General features: G+C 41.6%; 1 pseudogene across 1 annotated transcript in view; it reads left to right on the top strand.

The window, feature by feature from the left end:
- The first annotated feature begins 7947 nt into the window (after positions 1 to 7947).
- Positions 7948 to 8376, top strand: part of LOC105529552 — a 12781-nt pseudogene continuing 12352 nt past the window's right edge. Inside the window, exon 1 of the transcript XR_001004527.1 lies at positions 7948 to 8376. The product of XR_001004527.1 is annotated as a 60S ribosomal protein L14 pseudogene (transcript).

The raw sequence follows: 8376 nt of genomic DNA, 5'->3' as shown, positions 1-8376 counted from the left end.
TTTTTTTTTTTAGTAGAGACAGGGTTTCACCATGTTGGCCAGGCTGATCTTGAACTCATGACCTCAGGTAATCCACCCACCTCGGCCTCCCAAAGTGCTGGGACTACAGGCGTGAGCCACTGCGCTCGGCCTCTCCTTTGTTGTTGAGGAATTCTGTACCATGGTGTACAGAATTCTGGATTGGTGGGATTTTTCTTTTAACACTTTAAATATTACACTCAATTCTCTTCTTGCTTGCATCGTTTCTGAAAAGCTAGGTCCAATTTTTTGCTCTTCCTTAAGTGAGGTGTTTTTTTCTTCCCCCTGGCTTCTTTCAAGATTTTGCCTTTGTGTTTGATTTTCAGAAGTTTTATTATGATATGCCTAGGTGTAGTTTTTCATTTGTTTGTTCATTTTAACATATTTCTTGTGTGTGACTAGGTGTCCCTGTTTTTTGTTTGTTTGTTTGTTTACTTGTCATATCTCCTGCCTGGTGTTCTCTGAGCTTTTTGGATCTGTGGTTTAGTGTCTGTCATTGGGGAAATTCACATATTGCTTCTGCTCCTTTCTCTTTTTCTTCTCCTTCTGATATTTTCATTGTGCATATCTGTACCTTTTGTACTTGTCTCAAAATTCTTGGGTATTCTGTTTTATTTTTTCAGTCTTTTCTTCTCTTTGCTATTCAGTTTTGCAAATTTCTATTCTCACATCCTCAGGCTCAGAGATTTTTTTCTTAGCCGTGTTCAGTCTACTCATGAGCCCATCATAGATTCTTCATTTCTGTAACAGTGATTTTAATCTCTAACATTTCTTCTTAATTCTTAGAATTCCCTCCTCTCTGTTTATGTTATCTATCTGTTCTTGCATGTTGTCTCTTTATCCATTAAAGCCCTCAGCATATTAATCATATTTAAGTTTTTTTTTTCAGTTGGTTGAGCATGGTGGCTCATGCCTGTAATCCCAGCAATTTGAGAGGCCAAGGCAGGTGGATCATCTGAGGTCAGGAGTTAAGACTAGCCTGGTCCAACATGGTGAAACCCTGTCTCTACTAAAAATAACAAAAATTAGCTGGGCATGGTGGCACATGCCTGTAGTCCCTGCTACTCAGTAGGCTAAGGCAGGAGAATTGCTTGAACCCGGGAGGCAGCGGTTGCAGTGAGCAGAGATCACGCCACTGTACTCCAGCCTCGGCAACAGAGCGAGACTCTGTTCTCAAAAATAAATAAATAAAATAAAATTATTCAGTTGATAATTCCAACTTTGATGCCATATCTGACTCTTGTTCTGGTGCTTGTTCAGTCTCTTCAAACTGTGTTTTTTTAATTTTAGTGTGCCTTTTAATTTTGTGTTTAAAGGTAGACATAATGTACTGGGTAAAAACAAACTATAGTAAATAGTCCTGTAGTAATGTCTTGGTAATGGGGGAAAGAGAAATGTTTTGCAGTCCTATGATGAGGTCTCAGTCCTTTGGTGAGCCTGTGCGCACAGACTGTGAACTTCACAAGTGCTACTCGGTCCCCCTCCTGACCTTAGGTGGGATGAAACGGCTAGAGGGAGTCAGAGTTGGGTATTCTTCTATCCCCCAGGTAGGTTAGGCTCTGTTAAAACCCCAGCAGGTTAGGGCTCTGGTGAAATAGTTTCTCCAGAGGGCAGGTCTTAAGAACACAATGCACTGGCCTGTTTCAAAATGATTCCTTTTGACCTTCTCCTCCTAGAATACAAGGGGAAATTTCTTGGCTATTCACTGTGAAAACCTAGTAGAGTTTCTGGAGATAAAACCCACAAAAGTGTAGGAACCACCTATGATTGGGTCCCCCTAGAGTTTTAGCTCTCAGAATTATCCACACTGAGTCTTTAGCAGTTTGTCAATTACAGTTCCAGTTTTCTTCCCCCAGCACCTCCCAGGAGGTTCCTGCTGGTGGGTTTCTGCTCTAATAAGTTATGATTCTCTGTATCTGTCTGTTTCTCCAATTTTGTGGGCAGCAGTTTGCCATATAACCTCACTTCTCCGCTGGACCTAAGAAGAGCTGATTTTTCAGTTCGTTAAGCTTTTTACTTGTTGTTAGGACAGAGTGGTGACTTCTAAGCTCCTTTCATGCAGGACTAGAAACCGGAAGTCAAATATTTTTAATAGATAATGATGCAAAATGTATCATAGGAGCCAGCTTCCTGCAGCTGTTTCCCCTCCTCAGCTAGCAGCCACCCTTCCCTAGGTGCTTTTTCCCCTTTCCAGATAAAGCCTCGGTGGGATTTAGAGGTTACACCAACCTTTTGCAGACATTTCACTCCATTATCTTATTTGATCCATTCAAAAAGCCATGTGAACTGGGTGTTAGGATCCCATTTCACAGAAGAGAAAATTGCCATTTTAGGGGTAAACAACTTCCCTAAGGTCACACAGCCAGGACACAATTCCAAGAGGGGAAAGGAGGAAAAAAAGGTAGAACCCTAGTGTGGGTGTTTTCTCCCACAGGGATGACGTGGGAATACAGATTTCAGAGCAGTAACCTTTTGCATTTATAGCCACACCCGAGGGACATCTGAGTCTATGAATTTTTCATTCAGCTGTATGCAAAGCGCTGTGACTTGCCCTGGAAACAGAGGTTCCTGGGTAAGAGCCCCTGCCTTCTAGAGCCTCACTAGCCCAAGTGTGGTCCACAGACCAGCAGCATCAGCAGAACCTGGAGCCTATTAGAAATGCAGACTCTCAGTTCCCACCCAGACCTCCTGAATCAGAAGCTGCATTTTAATAAGATCCAAAAAAAAAAACCAAGGTGATTTGGCTGCTACTTAAAGTCTGAAAAGCATTGCTAGGAGACAGTCCAAACTTGATTTTACATATGGTGAGAGAAAACAAGTGTTTTCCTGGAATGGAAGCTAAGGCTTGGAAAAACCCAGAAAAAGGAGAGATTGGGTATAAACAAGGATTGTAGGAGGCTTCATGAAGGAGGGGTTTTGAAGTTGAGCCTTGAAGCAGAAAAGTGCATATGAACAAAGGCATGGAGATGGGAAGTGTTTAGTGTTTGGGGAAAGGCAAATGGCCTCATGTGACAAGAGGGAGAGAGTGGGAGGTGAAATTAAGAATAATAGGAGCAAATGGTCAAGGATGTTTACGGTTTGGATAATAAGACAGGTGGAATCCTCTCGGTGAGAGGTCATGAGCTAGTGACCTGTGGGTCAACAAAGTGTTGTAAAAATAATTTGGATTGTAGTTATGTCCAAAATATTTTCAAAATGTTAAAAATGTAATTATCATAAAAATACATAGTGAGCATTTTCCAGGTTTTAATTAACTAATCAGAGAACCAGCAAGATCACTAAGGTGGTTCAAACAAGGACAGGAAAAACTGGACAAAAGGAACTCAAGATTGAGATCCAAACTGGTTAATGGCCTACAGGGCAATCAAACTACATTCTTTGGGGTCATCTTCTCTAGCAGACGATAATCATTTACAGCTTTACTGGACCAAAAAAAAAAAAAATCATTGACAATTTATTCGTTTTCTATAATTTTACATCCAACTTAACAGAGTTATAAAATGTCAGACCCCTAATTAATCATAAACAGTAAACAGCAGGTGAAACAATCCTGCGTTCCCCTGGAGTTAGACAATGCCCTGAACAGAAAAGACAGTGAGTGGTTAAGAGCAGTGATTCTCAAACCTAAGCTTAAAGCAAAATTCCCTGCAGAGCTCATTACAACACAGAATGCTGATCTCCAGTCTCAGAGTTTCTGATTTAGTACATCTGGGGCAGACTGATGATTTGTTCTCAGGTGATGCAGATGCTATTCACCAGGGAACACACTTTGAGAACCACTGATCTTAGATGCCACTGAATGAAAGAAACTGCAGTCATTCTTTTGCCTCGTTTCCAAATTTTGGATATTTTTTCTGAACAGTTGCCAAGCTTTCAAAAATCAGAGAAAAAAAATTCCTGATTCTGGCTTCTCATGAAAAGTTAGAAAGTCAGACAATGGTAAGTCTAAATTCTTTCATGGTGACAATTGCTTAAAGCTCAATATCAGCTGCTCCTTTTTTCTCACCACTGCCCCTAGCCTACATCATTCATTTATTTTGCTGGCATTTGATTTTGATATCCCTGCAAAACATGGTGGAAACACAATGCAGAATTTGGAGGAGGAACATGAGCGCAGCTGGTTAGTGCCTGTCTCACATATCTGTATCACATCTAATCAGCTCAGGCATCCAGGACTGATTATCCCTGGATTGTACATCCCAGAAGTACAATCCAGGCAGTTGCACGGGGCGTCACTCTCAGGAGAGCCCCACACTTGATTTAATGCTCTGGTATTGGCATTTTGCAATTCTCACTAATTTTTGGAGAAGGGGTCTCACGTTTTCGTTTTGCGTGATACCACATATCACATAACTGTTTTGCAGCCACCTCAAAGTTTGGAATCCACACTTAAAGGTGACCCTGTCATCGCCAGATTGCTAAGGAGAGGAAGAGGTAATTCCAGAATCAGAAACCTACGGGACACTTTAGAAACCATCTCGTCCTGCAGATAGGGTCACCATTTCATTTTATAGCTAGGGCTACTAAGGTCCAGAAAGAGGAAATTGACTTCCTCAAGGTCACGGACAAATCCTGAAAAAGGAGTCAAATGAAAAGTCTGAAGTGGTGAGTCTGCAAGGCTGTGAATACTAAGGCTGCCAGCAAGTTTATGTATCTGATGCCCCCCGTGCATACCAATATGAAAATTCCTGGTTTTCACTTAGCTCAGTCAACTTTGGATTGATCTGGTTGAAGCAGGAGAAGGATGTGGATAAAACAGGAAGAGTGGGAGTGTGATCTTTAAACAGATCAAGAAACTTGTGTACACAGACCCATTTAGAATAAGGATTGTGAAGGGAAAAAGTCTTATATATGAACTCCACCCCCATGTTTGTTACAAAGGACAGGCTTCCAACTAAACCCCTAAATAAACTTCAGAGGCAAAAGCATTCAGGAAAAACCCAGCAATATACTACCCAATTAAAAATGGCAATCAACTCAACATCCCTAATCATCAGAGAAACGCAAATCAAAACTACGATGAGATACCATACTCTAGTCAGAATGGCTATTATTAAAAAGTCAGAAAACAACAGATGCTGGCAAGGCTGTGGAGAAAAAGGAATGCTTATACACTGCTGGTGGAAATGTAAATTAGTTCAGCCACTGTGGAAAGCAGTCTGGAGATTTCTCAAAGGACTTAAATAGAACTACCATCAACCCAGCAATGCCATTACTGGGTATAAATCCGAAAGAAAATAAATCATTCTACCAAAAAGACATATACACTCACATGTTCATTGCAGTGCTATTCACAATAGCAAAGACATGGAATCAGCTAACCTAGGTACCCACCAGTGGTGAATTGGATAAAGATAATGTGGTCTACATACACCATGGAATACTATGCAGCCATAAAAAAGAATGAAATAATGTTCTTTGCAGGAACATGGATGCAGCTAGAGGCCATTATCCTAAGCAAATTAACACAGGAACAGAAAACCAAATATTGCATGTTCTCGTAAATAAGTGGGAGCTAAACATTGAGTGCACGTGGACATAAATATGGAAACAATGGACAATGGGGACTGCTAGAGGGGGAAGGGAGGGAGTGAGGCAAAGATTGAAAAAAAAGCTATTGGATACTATGTTTACTACCTGGGTAACGGGATCATTCACATCTTAAACCTCAGCATCATGCAATATATCCATGTAACAAACCTGCACAGGTACTCCTGAGTCTAAAATGAAAGTTGAAATTATCGTTTAAAACAGCAATCATGTTTAAGAACGCACTTAATTTCAGCTGGCTCCACTTAGCTGGAAAATAGCTCGATGACTTGTAGGTCTCGGCTGCCTAGTTTTAGGTTAATGGCTGCACGCACTCAGAAAGTCGAGTTCCTGCAGCTGGTTGAGCGGTAAGTTGAAGTGAGAATTAGGCAAATGAGTCACCCCTTGCTCACATCTGCTCTTGTGGTCTGAGTGGGTGGATCTTCCTCTCCTCCCCAGCCACTGCTCAGGAATAGGCAAGGACACAAGGCCTGGGTGTAGAACCGCATCATTAAACCCGCTGTGCTTGGCTCAGTGATGGGTGTAAGGCCCTAAGCTGGATCAGTGGGCATCTTCCCCAATACTCTTGACAGCTCTGTCAAAAATTTGCTTTCCTCTTGTCTGAGACGGTAAGCAATGTGAGTTTGGGGCTATGAGTTGTCTTCTTGCTGCCATGTCAGGAAAGAACCTGTCTAAAAAATGAAGTCAAACAGTGGTAAGAGACACGGAGAAAGAGAGAGACAAGGTCCTAGCATTATTATTTGAACCTGTGGATTTAGCCATGTCTGAAATCAGCCCCCTCAACTTTTCAACTACGTGAGCCAATAATTTTCTTTTTTGCTCAAGCTAGTCTGAGTTAGAGGTCTGTCACTTGTGACTGTAAATATCTCACTCACGCAAAGGCCTCCTCCATTCTAGGCACTGTGCTAGCTGCTGGGATTATAAGAGTGGACAAAGACACATGTCATTCCTATCTTCATGGTACTCAGCATCCAGTGGAAAAGATGACAGTGAGCAAGCGAGCGAATACACAGATACATAAAACAGAATAATTACACATTGAGATTTATAAACAATTGATGCTAAAAGAGAGAATGAGAAAGGAGGACTACTTTAGACAGCATGGTGGGGAAGGCTCCCTTGAATTGTTTTTTGAGCTGAGAGTTTGCAGTATGAAGAACAGGGGGAAGAAAGTTTCAGGTGGTGGAGACAGCAACTGTTCTCAGGCTTCAAAGGCCTCCATTCATTCCAGGACCCGAAAGAAGGCCTTCATTCATTCACCCATTCAACAAACGTCTGTTAGACAGTGTCAAGTGCTAGGTACAAGGAGACAAAAGCAGCCCCTGGAGAGCTGATAAGAGATATTGAAAGCTATGCAAATGTTCGAACCACGTGATTCAGCAATTCCACTTCTAGAAATTTAGTCAAAAGAAAAAAGCAGGAATTTCTGCAAAAACATAGCTATCATGATGTTCATTGCAGCGTTATTTTTTCAACTCTGATTGAAGTGTAACAAACATACTAAAAGAGTGCACATAGACTGGGTACAGTGGCTCACACCTATAATCCCCCAGCATTTTGAAAGGCCCAGATGGGAGGATCATCTGAGGTCAGGAGTTCGAGATCAGCCTGGCCAACATGGCGAAACCCCATCTCTACTAAAAATACAAAAATTAGGCGAGTGTGGTGGTGCATACCTGTAATCTCAGTTACTCGGGAGGTTGAGACAGGAAAATTGCTTGAACCCAGGAGGTGGAGGTTGCAGTGAGCCGAGATCGCGCCACTGCCCTCCAGCCTGGGTGACAGAGCAAGATTCCGTCTCAAAAAAAAAAAAAAAAAAAAGAGTGTACATATTACAGTAAACAGTTCAACTATTTTCACAGTCTGAACACACCCACATTATCAAAAAAGGGAAGAGAACATGCCCTGCACTCCAGAAGTCCCCTTTTGCCACCTTCTAGTCACAAATCCCCCTTCAATCAAGGGTAACTACTAGCCTGACTTCTAATAATATAGATTAATTTTGCCTCTTTTTACTTTATATAAATAGAATCATCCAGTATGTAACTTGGGGGAAAGGGATATGGGAAGGTCTTGGCTTCTTTTGCTTAAGTTTTGTGTTTGTGAGATTTCACTATATTGTTAATGTAGTTATAGATTGTTTATTCTGCATAGTATTCCATCATCAGAATGTACCACAGTTTATTCATCTGTTCTACCATTTATAGACATTTGGGTTGTCTCTAGACTGAGACTATTACAAACAGTGCTGTTGTGAGCATTCTTTTGGTTAACATATATCTGCATTTCTTTTGGGTATATACTTAGGACTGACGTTGCTGAGTCATAGTAATGATCAGCTTTAGAAGATATTGTTAAACAGTCTAAGAAAATGGCCTTCTCGCCTAACGCCGCCAACATGGTGTTCAGGCGCTTCGTGGAGGTTGGCCGGGTGGCCTACGTCTCCTTTGGACCTCATGCCGGAAAATTGGTCGCGATTGTAGATGTTATTGATCAGAACAGGGCTTTGGTCGATGGACCTTGCACTCAAGTGAGGAGACAGGCCATGCCTTTCAAGTGCATGCAGCTCACTGATTTCATCCTCAAGTTTCCACACAGTGCCCGCCAGAAGTATGTCCGACAAGTGTGGCAGAAGGCAGACATCAATACAAAATGGACAGCCACACGATGGGCCAAGAAGATTGAAGCCAGAGAAAGGAAAGCCAAGATGACAGATTTTGATCGTTTTAAAGTTATGAAGGCAAAGAAAATGAGGAACAGAATAATCAAGAATGAAGTTAAGAAGCTTCAAAAGGCAGCTCTCCTGAA

The sequence above is a fragment of the Mandrillus leucophaeus genome, unplaced genomic scaffold (assembly GCF_000951045.1).
Source record: "Mandrillus leucophaeus isolate KB7577 unplaced genomic scaffold, Mleu.le_1.0 Scaffold77, whole genome shotgun sequence".
NCBI classification, from domain to species: Eukaryota; Metazoa; Chordata; class Mammalia; order Primates; family Cercopithecidae; genus Mandrillus; species Mandrillus leucophaeus.
Note: the sequence above shows the minus strand (reverse complement) of the source record. Positions and strands in the feature narration are given on the sequence as shown.